General features: G+C 49.1%; 1 protein-coding gene across 2 annotated transcripts in view; it reads left to right on the plus strand.

Annotated features, from left to right (window-relative positions):
• Positions 1-17037, plus strand: part of CENPE (centromere protein E) — a 1911253-nt gene that overhangs the window by 377033 nt on the left and 1517183 nt on the right. The gene's annotated exons all lie outside the window — the stretch shown is intronic.

A 17037-nucleotide genomic window follows, 5' to 3' on the forward strand; every position in this document is an offset into this window, starting at 1 on the left:
GTGGTGTTGGAACCGCTTGTCATGCCAATGGAGGATCGTGGAAGATCAGCAGCTCGGCATCTGCAGTCTTGTGGACCAGGCCGGTGGAATCCAGACTGAAAGAACCTTGAAGCAGAAGGGACAAAACACGCACCACACCACACCACACCACACCACACCACACCACACCCCCGTTAGAGATATTTTGCTGTAGCACAAAGGTCTTGAAGATGCAGCTGTGGAAGGCCACAATGCATTAGCACAGGAAATGTCAACGAGCAGTCCCATGCTGTTCGACAAGTGCAGGAAAGTCAGTGGCCGGCAGGACCACCAACAAGCCTTGGCAAACGCAAGTAATGGTGTGTGGGAAAAGATGCTGTGTTGCAGACCAGCAAGGTCTGTGGGACTAACCCAGCAATGGTAAGTCGGAGCCGGCCCTCAGCATGCAGGAGAGCCAGCAGGAATCAATGGGGTAGCCACCTGGAGGAGCTCTGGACACCTCCCTTTGGACGAGCTGGCACTCCCCTGTCCTTTGGGTAGTTTCCTGCCAGAGCGGGAGCCACGCTGGTTTATGCAAGGAGGGCACCAAATGTTAAGTTCAATGCAGTCTGGTGTCAAATGAGAGGTGGTCACACCTCTCCTTTGCAGGAAATCCTTTTTTCAGCTTCCCCTGGCCGAGTTAAGCACATCAGTAGGGGAGCCGAACACTGTCTAGCTTTCAAAGCAGTGCAGGCTGGCAGGCAGACCTTGTGATGCTACACAGGTAGGTATTGGGGGGGGGGGGGGTCCTCAAAAGAGCCCCCCCCCCCCCCCCCCCCCCAGTACATGGTATCATGCAATTAACACTTGAATCGATGTAGTTGCAGGATTCCAACATAATTTATACCAAACATGACCAAGTTCGGGGCAGCCATCTTGCTTTTCCAATGTCCACTTCATACTTTAAAATGGCTGTCCTGCACTTAAAGTCCAGAGAATGGATTCTGGGCTTTGTAGGGGTACCTCTGCTCATGTAGTGGTACCCATACACTTGGAACCATGCACCCTGTCCTTGGACTAAAGGGCCTACCTTAGGGGTTACTTATAGGTTAAAAGTGCAGTGACCGGGGTATGAGGGGACCCTTATATACAAGGTGAAGGATGCAAGCACCATTTCATGCAGACTGCAGTGGCCGCTCTGCAGACAGTTTGCGTGGGCTCCCATGGGCGGCTAATGCATGCTGCAGCCCATGGGAGACCCCCAGTGTACCAAGGCCCTGGGTACGTCAGTCCCGTATACTAGGGACTTAGAGTGGTACCCCAGTATGACAATTGTGGGGTGTACAAAGTACTTACCAGCACATTTAGAGGAGAGCACTGTCACTGAGGCCCTGGTTAGCAGGATCCCAGTGAGCTACAGTCAAAACACACTGACACCAGGCGAAAGGTGCAGGTAACTATGCCAGAAAGAGCCTACTTTCCTACAGGATTGTCATAAACCAACACAACATGTACAGTGCTATGGCAATGTAAATTTCTCAGCAGTTGACAGACATCAGTCCTGGGCACAGTCATCTTACTAGTCAAAAATGATTCCACCTTTTCCTCCAAATTTTACTGTACTTTTTGGACAGCCTCATGTAATATTTATAGACTCCCTATCTTCTGCACACGAACCCATGTCTGACCAGTGGTGGCTGGCACGGCTTGCGGGTGGTGAGCCGTGCACATGGGGCAAGGTCCTTGCCGCCGGGTCTAGAGTCTCTGGTCCAGCTCTCCTCCGTTGGACTCTAGGAACAGGAAGCACAGCTAGGCTCCCCTGACCAATCACAAGGCTGCAATGCAGCGTTGTTTGGTCTCGGCGCCATGGTTCGACGCTCCGCTAGGGGATGGAAGCCTGGGCATGTTCTCCATGCAGGTTGTAATGTGTAAAGTGCGCATGACTGTTTGGCCAGCTCCCGGGGGCCCGCCAAACAGTCATGTGCACTTAGGATTGAGCAAACTACTCCTCCCCTCCCCTGCTCCGAGAGGGGAGCAGCTCCATCCACCTGCAAAGCAGCACGGAAACATAAATTGATAATAACTCCGTCATTAGCCTTTTATGTTTCCTTTAGTTGCACTGCTTAAAAGAAGTGGGGCGATGCTCCTCCGCCATAGCGGAGGAGCAACCACAGTGTCTGACATTCATTCCACAAGTGGCGGATGGGTTGGGAATGTCCAGTATTTGGCAGTTTCCCGCTTAACAATTAGGACACGTTCCCCTCTGGCACCTCCCAGGTGCTCCAGGATGCCCAACATTGCTGCTCTGTACGAAGTGTCCAGAAACCTTCCTAATATTTCTGAAAGGGTGTTAAAGATCTCAGACCTGTATGTTGCAATGAAAAAGCATTACCACAACATATGGAAGAAGCCCTGCCTCTCCATTCAAGGAGCAAAACCATATGTGGGAGCACGAACTTCGTGCACACCCCCAGACTGGGGAATACCAGAGGTAGTATGTAAATAGTTAAGCTGTTTGAGTCAGACCGAGATAACCAGCTGCCCTGAGGCCATGCAGGCATCTCTCGTCATCATCTAAAGGACCTAGCCATGCCTCCCACTTTGCTTGCCGGTCCCAAAATGCTTCTCCCACTCTTAAGGTAAGTGAGAGCCTATGTTATTGACATCCCTTAATACAGTGTAGAATTAACAGGCTGTTAGGGGCACCGGTAAGTGACTCTTTAATCTTCAACTGTAAATCAACCAAGTTTCTGCACAAGTAACATTCTCCAGTATTGGGGTATCTTTCATAGATTCACATGCCTGAATCATTCCCCGTCGTCGGAGTGGGAGTCCCACGGTACATAAAAAAAGCAATAATTATGCACATAATAACCATAACATAAGTAACATAGAACCAGGAAGTAAAGCAGCCAGAAACTAAAAGGAAAAAACTTCCACATTTATGACTTGTCCAAGTCATTATAAACAGTCCAAACTGCAGCCAATCAGGCGACAACACCCTCCAGAATGTTCTCCTCACAGGCTCAGGTTCTCAGATTTTCTACCACACGTTGTGTGAAGGGAGTCTCCCTGAGCTCTGCTCAGTACTTTTCAATTTTCTTCAGGAATTATTCATTTCATGATGTCTTCATCTAAGAAATCTCTCTTTCGACCTTGTGAGTCTTGTGGGAAGCTCCGGCTGTTTTCTGAGGACCCCCACAAGAAGTGCATTTACTGCTTATATCCTGATCACCAGGTGAGAGACTGTAAGATCTGCAGAACCTTCCCTCAAAAAACCGTCAGAGACCGAGAAGGTCGTCTACTTCTGTGGCTACAGAAGATTAAAGATCAAGACAACCCCTTATCTGAGGTGGGGAGTGTTGCCTCTGGCACAACTATGTCCCCTAGGAAGAGGATTGCTGAGGAGGATTTCTCTTCTCCTGGGGCTAAGGTGTTGAAAAAACTACACACCTCTAAGGGTGCTGAATTGCCTTCCACCTCAAAAAAGGCTCTTCCACCTTCTAAAAGTAAGCCTCTGCCTACTACGCCCCCGAGAAAAACTGCGAAGTCTCTGGCTTCAAAACGAGTTTCTGAGAAGGATTTACCTCCGAAAAAGGTTCCTTCGTCGGCAACATCGACGACAACATCTTTGTCGACGAAACCTACCGTCGACGCTACGACGGCGTCGACTGCCACCTTCTCGTCGGCGAGACCTCAGATGATCATGTCGTCTGCATCATCACCGTCGACGCTGGTATCCGTCTCCGTGAAGCCAATCTCGTCGGCGAAAGAATTGAAATCTACGTCCCTTCGACGAAGATTAGGAGGGTCTCGTCGATGATTGCCTCGTCGACGATTGCCTAGTCGACGGCTGCCTCCTCGTCGAAGATTGCCTTGTCGTCGAAGATTGCCTCGTCGTCGAAAGCCGCCTCGTCGTCGAAAGGCGACTACCTTGTCGTCGGCGACTACCTCGTCGACGATTACTTCATTGACACCAGCTTTGTCGACAACGACTTAGTCGACGGCTCCCTCGTCGACGCTAAAATTATCCTCATGCACAGCGTTGCAGGTTTGGTCAGCGGCTACGGCACCTTCTGCACCGTCTACGACGTCTGCACACTTGCCTCCATTGATATCTTCCTTGCTGCACAGGCGTGGATCTTCATTGGAGGCCCTCTCTCCACTTCATATTTCCCCTACTAAGGTACCTCTGGAGTTATCTGAACAATTGCTGGATTATGGAGATGATTATGAGGAATCCGAAGAGGATGACAGAGTTCGCACTGCCAGGAGCCCTTCAGAATTATTCATCAAATTTCACAAGGAGGATCAGGAGGAAAATCCTTCCCCAGAGACTGTTGGTCCAGCTCCAGATAAGATCCCTACTGCACAAATGCCTTTGGCTCTGTTAAATAATTTACAGTTCATGTTGGATGATTATTATCGCCATTTCCCTCCATCTGAATCGGCTTCGTCTGTTCCACCAACACCTGTTCCTCAAACTTCTTCTGCATTGAGGTCACCCAGACCACCTTCTCCGGTGCCTTCTCATCATTCTCATGATGTTCACACCTCGGACGATGATGGGGAGGAAGGAGAATTGGACGACAGATCGCTTCTTACGGAGTGGGACGATTACCAAATACAAACTCAGTCTCCTTCAACTCCGGCTCCCATCGATTCTCCTCCAGTTGACATCGGAGGTTTTCATCTTAGTATGGAAAAGGCAACACAAAGGTTCCTCCTGCCTATGGAAACAAAGGATGATTGTTTCTTATACGACTACAAAGATCAGCCGAGGAAACAGATACGGACTATTTCAATCATTGATTTCATTTGGCAAGAGGGATTGAAGGTAATGAAAGCTCCTGCTTCTGTTCCTGCGGTCCTGCCCCGCCTCGACAAAAAATATAAGGCACCAGGCAAGACAATTCGCCTGCATGCCTCATAGGTCAACCGAAAGCTGACTCTGTTATTGCCCAAGCAGCGCAACAACGAGCGAGAAACCCCTCCTTCCCAGTTACAGCTCCTCCGGATCGGGATAGCAGACGATTGGATGCTATTGGGAGAAAGGTTTCCACCATGGCAGCGACTACCATCTGTGCTGCTAATTCTCTGGCCATTTTAGGCCGTTACGACAGACAGATGTGGTCGGACATTTCTCCCTACATCGATATGTTGCCTGAGCCATCTAAATAGGAAGCACTAAAGATCCTGCAGGAAGGAGAACATATCCCTGCTGAAATCATAGATTCGGCCGTGGATGTTGCATCTACAGGTTTTAGGCAACTAGCAGGTGCCGCAGTACTACGGCGGCAAGGCTGGCTGAAATCTACATCTTTTTGCCAGGAGGTTCAGGCAAAAATAATTGATATGCCATTAGATGGCGAGTCACTTTTTGGACAGCATGTGGATGAATCCCTGCAGGACATCAAGAAGGATACCGAGACAGCAAGATCTCTCGGTACTCTACAGTTTCGGAAGCCGCCCTTTCGAGCGCTAAGGGCCGTGGATCCTTTTCTTGTCGGAGGTTATAACCAACAAAGATCATACCAATCTTATCAAAGTAACCAACGTTGCTCGTCTCAACGCCAACAGTCCTACAGACATCCAAAAACCTCCTATTCACAGAATAAGAGAGAGCCCTCCTACCGCGGACGGGATATGTCTAAAAAACAGTGAACACTGCCACCTGCCACCTATTGTACCGCCTACCCCTTTAAAAGTTAGAGGAAGAATCTCCCAATTTTACTCGAATTGGTCTACTCTAACATCAGACAAATGGGTCCTGGACATTGTGGCCAGAGGCCATGTTCTAGAGTTCATAAAGATTCCTCCAAACTTTCCTCCCAAAGGCCCACCTCCAGCTTATCTCAAGGAGCTTTTTTCCCAAGTAAATTTGATGCTACGAAAAGGAGCGATCGAAATGGTCCCTCACTTACAAAGAGGAACCGGGTTCTATTCAAGATTTTTCCTCATAAAGAAAAAATCAGGAGAATGGTGCCCCATTCTAGATCTTCGCTCCCTAAACAAATACTTAGTTATCCTTCTGGATGCTTCAAGAAATCCTTCAACTCCTCTCTGCGGGGGGATCACAAGGCCACCCTCGACCGCCAAGATGCCTATTTTCATGTACCAATTCTACCCAGACACAGAAAGTTCTTGTGGTTCAGAGTGGCTGGCAGGGACTTCCAGTTCAAAGTCCTTCCTTTCGGACTACGTTAAGCACCCTTGTGTATTTACCAAGGTTCTAGCACCGGTGGCCGCACATCTTCGTCTGGAGGGGATCCAAAGTTTTCCGTATTTAGATGACTGCCTTATCAAGGCAAATTCTTTCACTGTCGCGGAAGCCCACATTCAGAGATGTTTGTCCCTCTTCCAATCTCTGGACCTGTCCATCAATTTCGATAAGTCTCATCTCGTCCCATCGCAAAGAAAGACATTCTTGGGAGCCACGTTAGACACTCACCTGTCAAAAGCATTTGTCTCAACCGAAAGGCGACAAAGGATTTGCAAATGTGCCCATCTATTGCGATCAAAAAGGTACGTTTCAGTCCGGCAGCTCAAATAATTTCTGGGGATGCTTTCTTCCTGCATTACTTTAGTCCCCAACTGCCGTCTCAGAATGAGACCCCTGCAAGAGGAGCTCAAGGACCAATGGTTACAGGTTTCGGGGTCCTTCGACGATCTCATTCGCATCACTCCCCAGATGCGAGAAACCTTACACTACTGGACTTGCAAAAAGAATATGGCAGCAGGCTGCCCATTCCTAGTGGATGCTCCAAGTCTTGTAATCATCACGGACGCATCCCTCGAGGGGTGGGGAGCACACCTTCAACGGCTGATGGTCAGCGGGAAGTAGAATGCCCAGCAGCGAACGTGGCATATCAACCTCCTGGAATTGCTGCCCATCTTCCTGGCCCTAAAATCTTTTCGCACCATCATTCTGGGGGCATTAGTATTAATTTAGACGGACAACACAACAAGTATGCACTACTTGGACAAACAAGGAGGAACAAGGTCCGCCCTGCTCTCTCAACAAGCCCAACAAATTTGGGATGGGGCGATACGACACCGGATCAACCTGTCAGCGGTTCATGTCCCGGGAGTTTCCAATGTCCTGGCGGATTCCCTCAGCAGGTCAACAGTATCCAATCACGAGTGGGAGCTCCATCAACCAACTTTGGATCGAATTTTTCAGGAGTGGGGTCGTCCCGATCTAGACCCGTATGCCACCAGTCAGAACCGCAAATGCTCATTCTTTGCAAGTTGGCTTCCCCACAAGGGGTCACGTGGGAATGCGTTTTCGATGAATTGGTTGCAGATCTATGCTTACGCCTTTCCTCCGATATCGTTGGTTCCCAGGGTTCTCCGGAAAATAAAGAGAACCTTGTCGCCTAATACTCATTGCTCCCAGTTGGCCTCGCCAGTTCTGGTTTACCGAACTCCTCCTTTTCTCCGAATGCGATCCCATTCAGTTTCAACCAATACCGAACCTTCTGTCCATCCAGAACGGACAGATCTGCCACCCGGATCCTGCATCTCTGAGATTAGCGGCCTGGCGCCTGAGCACCTTGAATTCGCTCATTTAAACATTCCTGCGGACTGTAAAGAAGCCTTAGCCAATGCTCGAGCGCCTTCCACTATTAAGACATACAGACTTAAATGGAAAAGATTTTGCATGTGGTGTCAAACTGCCAATATTCATCCAATCCATGCAAAACCGGAGCAGATTTTACCATTCTTTTTGCAATTAGCAAGGTCAGGCCTTTCCCATTCTACTCTTAAAGTATTTTTAGCGGCTATTTCAAGATTTCGGCAAGATGGTTTCAACTCTCTTTATTCAGCTAGGATCATTCAGCAGTTCTATAAGGGATTGTTTCGAATGTTTCCTAGCAAATACGACTATCTGAGCAAGTCCGATAGACAGGAACCTAACTGGGAAAAAACCAGAAGGTGTAGGAAACAATTTGATCCTTAAAGACACCGTTATCTGAAAGAGAAGTATTATCTTTTTCTATAGTCCCCTCACTCACCAGGGTTTAACCCTGGTGAGTGAGGGGACTATAGAAAAAGATAATACTTCTCTTTCAGATAACGGTGTCTTTAAGGATCAAATTGTTTCCTACACCTTCTGTTTTTTTCCCAGTTAGGTTCCTGTCTATCGGACTTGCTCAGATAGTCGTATTTGCTAGATATATTTGTGGAGGGTGAACCTAACTTTTACCTCTACTTCCCCCTTTTTCTGAATTCGAATGTTTCCTCCCATCCGCCGCCCACCTCCATCCTGGCATCTTAACGTGGTGCTTTCACAACTTATGCGACACCCCTTTGAACCTATTCATAGAGTGGATTTGAAATTTTTACCTTCGAAAGTGTCTGTTATTAGCTTTAACATCAGCCAGGAGGGTCAGTGACATTCATGCCTTCACTGTTAATCCACCTTTCCTTCAATTCACTTCGAACTCGGTAGTGCTACGCACTAACCCCAGTTTTATGCCTAAAGTACCTTCGGACTTCCATCTAATCGAACCGACAATTTTATAGACTTTCTTTCCTAATCCTCAATCACCTGCGGAAAGGACTTTGCATACCCTTGACATCAAGAGATGTCTGAAATTCTATTTACAACGGACTTCTTTGTTCCGTAAATCTGACCAGCTGTTTGTGGCCTATGGAAGGATACGCCAGGGACGCCCAATATCCAAGCAGACCATAGCTCGTTGGATTTCTGCGGCAATTTGTTTGTCATCAGCAAGCAGGAAGACCATTACAAACCACTCCAAGAGCACATTCTACTAGAGCAATCTCCTCCTCTACTGCTCTTTTTGCTGGTGTGCCGCTTCATCAAATCGCAGAGCTGCAACATGGTCCAGCAGGCACACCTTTACCAAGCACTACTGTTTGGAAGCTGCCAGTGATGCAGATAAGTCTGTGGGACAAGCAGTTCTCCTTAATCTGTTTAAAAAAGGTGAGCCTCTGTTCTTCCCTCCGCCTCTTTACTGTTTCCTCAGACACATATCAACTATGCTTATTTATTTTTTATAAACATTGCTATATATATATATATATATATATATTCACTGAAAAAACCATAGGTTTCACACATGTTATAGTTAGCGGAAATTTTACTGATAAAAAACCAATGAAATTGCCCCGTTATAGTTAGTGCTGGCAACTATAACTCACGCGACCGCAATCCTCTGCTGATGCTAATACTGTATTTAGACACTTATTTGCCCATGTCTTCTTCCATACATTTTTAGCTATACATATATTACAAATATTTTTTTTTATAAAGACACATATGTCATCAGCAGAAGATTGCGGTCGCGTGAGTTATAGTTGCCAGCACTAACTATAACGGGGCAATTTCATTGGTTTTTTATCAGTAAAATTTCCGTTAACTATAACATGTGTGAAACCTATGGTTTTTTCAGTGAATTTGCAAGGTTTTTTAAATGCTAATTCCTAACTATAACGTGTGTGAAACCTATGGTTTTTTCAGTGAATTTGTACGGTTTTTTAAATGCTAAGTTACTTTACGCCATTCGAGGCGTGCGCGCCCACTTAACGCAGTGCGTTCCGTGCACGGTTTTTATCAACTTTAATAAGCCCTGTACATTTGGTGGCCTTTGGCCACCAAAAGCACAGGGGGTGGGGTCAATGTGGATAGTGTTTTTTTAATTTCGATTTTATAATTTCATGTTGCCAAAATATCGTTTTTTTACTGATATAATAAGCCCTGTACATTTGGTGGCCTAAGGCCACCAAAAGCACAGGGGGTGGGGTAAGTGTGGATAGTGTTTTTTTTATTTCTATTTTTTACCGTACGCTTACGGTAAGCGTACGGTAAGCGTACTCGGCGAAATTGCCGAAAAAAAAATAAAACCGTTTTTGCTCTTGGGGGATGTTTGGGGACTCCCTCAACATGACTATGTGGGAGGGAGTTGTCAAAACAGCCCCGTAACATGTTTTTGGGCATCATGTTTGATAAATAACACTCAGTGCGAGAGACAAAATGGCGGCCGCCGCTTCCTGGTTTCGGCCGATTCGAATGTTTACTAAGATCTAAGAGCCAATCAGAATCGCGCTCGCGCACGCCACCGTACGCGTACGGTAAGCGTACCGTAAGCGGGCTCAGATATATATATTGATTTAAAGGCTATTTTCTCAGAATCTACTGAACAGATTTACACCAAACCTACAAAAGGCACTTCCTTGACATAGGGACTACCTCTCTGCCAAATTTCTAGTAATTCTGTTCAGCCGTTCGGGCTGTAGCTCGTTCTAAAGGTCCTATGGAAAAATGCATGGGAAAAAAGCGTTTTGGGACCCCCCTTTTATCTCAGCCCCCGCTTGACGAATCCCCCCGAGACTTTCAGGGTAGGAGCGGAGCGTAGCGCCCCACCTATTTTGAGAAATTCGCGAGGATTCATCGACCGGCGCCAAAGTTATTCAAAATAGAATGTTGCGGATTTCCTATGGAAAAGGGGTCCTAACTATAACTACCTACTGGCGACCGCCAGTAGGTAATATATATGTATATATATGTATATATGTGTGTATAGATATAGATATATATAGATATATATAGATATATATAGATATAGATCCGTTGTGTGTTATTGCACAATACCTCTTGTGCATATGCCTATGTTACAATTAGGATCTTGCGAGTATTATTGTGGATGTACTGCTTTCTACTCTGATTCAGGCATATGAATCTATGAAAGATACCCCAATACTGGAGAAGAACAAAAGTTACTTACCTGTAATCTGCGGTTCTCCAGTATTGGTGTCTTTCCTAGATTAACATGCAACCCACCCACCTCCCCTCAGAGGCTTTTTTATGCTCTTTTCACTTGGATCACTCTTGTGCGAGAAAATCTGAGAGCCTGAGCCTCTGAGGAGAACATTCTGGAGGGTGCTGTCGCCTGATTGACTGCAGTTTGGACTGTTTATAATGACTTGGAAAAGTCATAAATGTGGAAGTTCTTTCCTTTTAGTTTCTGGCTGCTTTACTTCCTGGTTCTATGTTACCTATGTTATGGTTATTATGTGCATAATTATTGCTTTTTTTATGTACCATGGGACTCCCACTCCGACAACGGGGAATGATTCAGGCATGTAAATCTATGAAAGACACCAATACTGGAGAACCACAGATTACAGGCAAGTAACTTTTGTTCATCCCTTCTTCCAGAAAGATTTATCCGCATTGAATATCTTTTATAGTTTTGTATGTCTAGATATTTCCCCATAGTCAGGCTGGAGATTGTGGACCAGTTTGTCTGTATTACCCATCCTTAATAAAGTGTTTGGTGGAAAAGGAACTAAAGACAGTTTACCCAAAGCATGTATGGGACTCTTGGGCAGTTACCTTGGATCCGGTATGATTCTTTTCACTGTTGAACAGATGAGCGCTCTTTTAAAAAAAAAAAAATGTATTCTCTTTCTGAAGTATGAAGCCCTTAAAACTAAAACTAATATACCATCATATAGCAGGTTTTAGTTGGAGACTATTGAATTTGGCAATGTTTTTAGGGTTTGAGGTTGGCTGGTTTTTACAGCCTTGAAGTTTACGCTTATCTGCTAGTCAAGAGCAATGCTTCTATTATAGGCTTTTGAAGTCGTTATTTACTGTTTGTCTCAGGTAAGACAACTGCAACAGTGATGTGAAGGGGTCATCAGGCTGAATGTGTATTGTCCTAAAGCAATTTTATGCTAAAGCTTTGCAATGTCTTTCATTATTATATTGCATAATATATACCAGGATTTTTGCACCTGATGAGGCCATGTAGTGCCCCAGTTGCATTGGGTTCATGTTCATACTTTAATGGTGTATTGTTGAAAGGATGTTGGTTGTGTTGTCTTTTATGAGATGTTTTGGATGAGGTTTAAATATATGCTTCAACCGAAGTACTTGTCACTGCATAGAAGCACGAGGTTTCACAGAGTGTCCTACTCATTCAGGAATACCTACGTTCAATCTTGTATAGTTGGTTATCTGCCACTTGCATTTATGTAGATGGCAAGAGACCGTTTTAGAGCACTCTGGAATTCAGGATGATTGTAAACTTTTTGAATTGCGGGACGGTAAACGGGAAGCTATGCTAGAGTGAAATGATCTTGATAGATTAGTGTGGATTTTCTTTAAAAAAAAAAAAGTGTGGACCAGTTTCACGGCTTGCTCAATGAGTGATGCCATAGTGTTGAAAGGGATGCTATTGGCCACAGTCTGCCAAATCTGAAAGAAACACGTTAGTTAGATTCCTCACCTTAGAATATCCCCAGGCGTCAGACTGGATCCGGAAGATTTTTCGTCAGCAATACCCCTTGCGCGTCGCTAGGCGTCGTCTGCGGCTCCGCGTCCGTCGTCGGCGTCGTGCGCCGGAATGACGTCGTCGGAGTACTTAGACGCCGCCCTCGCGCGCTGACGTCAGTTCTTCTTTTTTCCGCGCCAGTAAGCGCAGATCCGGGAGAGCTACCCCTTTTAGTCTTTTTTGACTAACTTTTTTGACCCTTTTTGATCTTGTCTCGACTCCGGTGCCGGTAGGATGCCTGGTTTCAAAGCCTGTGCTGACTGCAACCGCTTGATGTCGGTTACGGATCATCACCGCCGGTGCCTTTACTGTTTGGGCCTCGACCACGACGCGGAGTCGTGTTCGGACTGCAAGGCCCTGACCTCGAAGGCTAGACGGGAGCGGTCCCGTAAGCTCCTCGAGATTCGACACTCGGCTCCGCGCCCCTCTCGATCCCGGTCCAGGAGGAGGTCCAAGGATCGGTCGCGGAGCCGCAGCCGACGTCATCATCGCTCGTCTGGCTCCAAGTCTTCGGGTAAGTCGAAGCACTCCAAGAAGTCCAAGAGGCGACACCGCTCTTCGGACTCCCCTCGCCGGTCGCGCGACTCGGCCGAGGGTCAGGGTGGTTCCACCCCCGCGGCTCCGGCGGAGCCGCAGGCACCGCGCAAGTCCCCATACCCACTGGTCCCTGGGACTGACGCGACGCCGGCGGAAGTCAGTGCCTTCCTCTCGGCCAGGAGGAGTCTGGCTCCGCCGTCGACGCCCGCTGGCGCGCCTTCGGGCCCCGCGGACCCGACTGGGCAACCTTGCATGCCGGCGGCTCCGGCCCCGGCGCCGTCGGCGGCTTCGACGCCGCAGGCGGCTTCGACGCCGCAGGTTCCCGAGGGACTCGTCCCCGTCGACGCCGGTCGACCTCGTCACGCATCCTCCGCCGGCGTCGACACCGGTTCCACCTCCGACGCCGGCTCCGCTCGGCGTCGAGCCCCAGTTCAGTCCCGCTCCGGATCCGGCGTCGATGGACGCCGCGTACGGCGCCGTTAGAGACACATTATGTCTATCGTCCGGCTCCGCTCCTTCCTCCTGTTTACCAGGAATCGGATGACGGGGGCGACTGGGAGGGGTCCGATGACCCTATGGCCGTTCAGGCTCCACTGTCACAGGACTGGGCAGATGAACTGGGGGAGGCCAGTGGTCTGGATACCTCACCAGACACTGGATTCATCTCTCCTCCGACTGTGGCTTCGGAGGAGGGAGCTGCTTTCTCTGTGGTTCTGCGCAAGGTGGCCGCAGCCCTTGGGCTCGAGCTGATTGCCGTGGCTGTGAGGACTAACGTCCTCACTGAGGTGCTTCAGTCTGCAGCAAGCTCCACTGAGCCTCTGCTGCAATTCAATGAGGCCCTCATTGACGTTCTGCAGGGCACCTGGTCCAAGCCCTCCACAGTCCCTCCTGTGGACAGGAACGTCGCCAGGCGCCACCGCCCTGCTCCGGGCGACCCCAGTTTTCTGTCCCAACACCCCACACCCGAGAGCCTGGTTATTCCAAGAGACTGGAACAGTTTGGCAAAAAGCTGTTCTCCTCCCTTAGTTTGGGTCTGCGGTCCTTGAATACCGCCTGTCTTTTGGACCGTTATTCCCACTCTCTGTGGGATACGGTGGAGGACGTGCTGCCCCTGTGCCCGGAGGAAGTCCAGACACGACTTACCCAGGCTCTGGCCGATGGGAGGGATGCAGCACGACATGCAATCCGATGTGGGCTTGACACTACGGACTCGCTGGGTAGGGCGATTTCTACCACGGTGGCGCTTACATGTCACGCCTGGCTGCGGTCCACGTCCTTTTCGGGGGATGTCCAGAGCACTCTCATGGACATGCCCTTTGATGGCACTCGCCTTTTTGGTGAGAAAGCGGACAGTGCGCTGAATTGCTTTAAGGACTCCCGGGCTACGGCCAAGTCCTTGGGCCTCTCAGCCCCGCGGTCGCAAGCTTCCGCCCCTTTCGTGGCCAAGGAAGGGGTGCCTCCTCACGTACGCCTAGCCACCAGCCGCAGAACCAACCTGGGCGCGGACGTGGTTTCCGCCGAGGCGGTTCTGGAGGACGACGCGGTCAGCCCACATCCACCCCGGCAGCATCCGCCTCAAAGCCTTCCTAGTCCGAGCTTTCAGGCCCATTCCACGCCAGTGGGCGGCAGAGTTCGCCATCACCTGCTCCACTGGCGGTCCATCACATCGGACAGGTGGGTGCTGCAAATCGTCCGAAGGGGCTACTCCCTCCCCTTCGAGACGACCCCTCCAGCCATGCCACCGCAGCACCACCGTATCTCGGGGGATCATTTGAATCTTCTCCACGAGGAAGTTTCGGCCCTCTTGGCCAAGGGGGCCGTTGAGCGCGTTCCGAGCCCAGAAGTAGGTCGTGGTTGTTATTCCCACTACTTTCTGGTGCCCAAGAAGGGCAAAGGGGGCCTGCGCCCTATCTTGGACCTCCGGAACGTCCATGCCTTCCTCCGGAAGGAAAGGTTCAAAATGTTAACTTTGGGTCAGGTTCTAGCTGCCCTAGACCCTGGAGACTGGATGGTAGCGTTGGACTTGCAGGACGCTATTTTCACATCCCCGTCCTGCCGGCCCACCGGCGTTACCTGCGGTTCACGGTGGGTCAGGAGCACTTTCAGTTTACCGTGCTCCCCTTCGGCCTTACCAGTGCCCCTCGGGTGTTCACGAAAGTGATGGCGGTGGTCGCAGCTCATCTGCGCAGATCAGGGGTTCCAGTCTTCCCCTATTTCGACGACTGGTTGTTGAAGGCGGGCTCGCCCCAGGCAGTCGTCTCCCACCTCCAGACTACGGCGGATCTCCTGCATTTGCTGGGGTTTTCCATCAACGTCCTGAAGGCGGAGATCAGAGGCCTCTGGTCTCCGGCGGAGTCTCGCCTCCACATCAACCTGTTGGAGTTGAGAGCGATCCGACTTGCACTGAAAGCCTTCCTTCCCTCTGTCAGGGAAAGTGTCGTGCAGGTGTTCACGGACAACACCACCGCCATGTGGTATTGCAACAAACAGGGCGGGGTGGGGTCGTGGACCCTTTGTCAGGAGGCTCTGCACCTCTGGACGTGGCTGGAACACCAGGGCATCACCCTAGTGGTTCAACATCTGGCGGGCTCTCTGAACGCCAGAGCAGACAAACTCAGCCGCCGGTGCAAGATGGATCACGAATGGCGTCTGAACTCGGAAGTGGCGCAAGATCTCTTTCAGCAGTGGGGAGAGCCTTGGTTGGATCTATTCGCCACCGAAGAGAACGCGCAATGTCAGCAGTTCTGCGCGTTGGAATTTCCAAGGCGGCACTCGCTCGTCACGAGTGGAGTTGCGGTCTGTTGTACGCCTTTCCGCCTATACCACTTCTGCCCAGAGTGCTGAAGAAGATCAGGCACGACCGGGCCCAAGTCATCTTGGTGGCTCCGGATTGGGCACGAAGGTACTGGTATCCCGAGCTACTCAGTATGTTGACCGATCCTCCGATACGTCTGCCCCTTCGGGAGGATCTTCTGTCGCAGCAGCAGGGGACGGTCCTCCACCCGCACCTGTCCAGCCTCCACCTCCATGCGTGGAGATTGAGCGGCGGCAGTTGATGCCATTTGACTTGCCTCCTGAAGTCTGTGATATCATTCTGGCAGCCAGGCGTCCCTCCACAAAGACGGTATACGCCTGCTGGTGGAACAAATTTGTGGCATGGTGCACAGCAAAGGCTGTGGATCCCCTTTCCGCCCCTCTTTCTGAGGTTCTCCTCTTACTTATTTCTTTGGCCCGGCAGGGCTCTGCCCTGGCCACCTTGAAAGGTTATCTTGCTGCCATCTCTGCCTTCTTGCGGCTTCCTGATCAGCCTTCTCTTTTCAAGTCCCTTGTAGTTACACGCTTTCTAAAAGGCATTTCTCACACGTTCCCTCCTGTCCCTTTTGTAATGCCGCAGTGGGACTTGAATCTTGTTCTCACATTTCTAATGTGCGCTCCCTTTGAGCCTCTTCATAATTGTCCTCTTCGTCTGCTGACGCTTAAAACTGCTTTTCTGGTAGCCATCACCTCGGCTAGACGGGTGAGTGAGTTCCAGGCTTTATCATCAAAGCCTCCTTTTCTATCTGTTCATCCGGACAAGGTTGTCCTTCGGCCTCGTCCTTCCTTTCTACCGAAAGTGGTGACCCCCTTTCATCTTGGGCAGTCTGTGGTAAATATTTAAATTACCTGTACTATTTTTTATGCGGTAAAGTCTAGTAAGAATAACTCAGTCAAAATAAGAGGCAGAATCCGTGGTATTAGAGGTTCTGAAAAGGACTTTATTCCTTACAAAGGAATTATGGTTCGAACCAGGCAATCATATTCCATCACCACGAAGGCTCAGGAAGGGATAGGCAATACATTATTGACAAGTAACGATATATATATGAAAAGCATTGCATTAAGACAGATGCAGGAGGCGTAACAGCTGATAATACAGATAAGAATACACATACGTAATGAAAATAGGCGTAATAATAGGCGTGTACTAGAAACGTCATTTAAAATGATGTCACAAGTGGGTGGATCCATAAGAGAATCCTGCAGTGTCAGCAGAAATATTTGGCAGAGATGCGCGCGCAGCCGCATGACGTGTGATTGACGTGCAACTAGAGGGTGAAGGGGAATTGACATTTAGCTCTACATGTGGAGACAGAAGTCTGGGGGGTCAGGTCAACCTAATCCCAAATCGTATCTAATATCTTTGTTTAAGGAACTGTTTTATCCAAAAGGAAAGGTCTCTCGGACGGAATCTATT

This window comes from Triturus cristatus, chromosome 2_2, assembly GCF_964204655.1.
Source record: "Triturus cristatus chromosome 2_2, aTriCri1.1, whole genome shotgun sequence".
NCBI classification, from domain to species: Eukaryota; Metazoa; Chordata; class Amphibia; order Caudata; family Salamandridae; genus Triturus; species Triturus cristatus.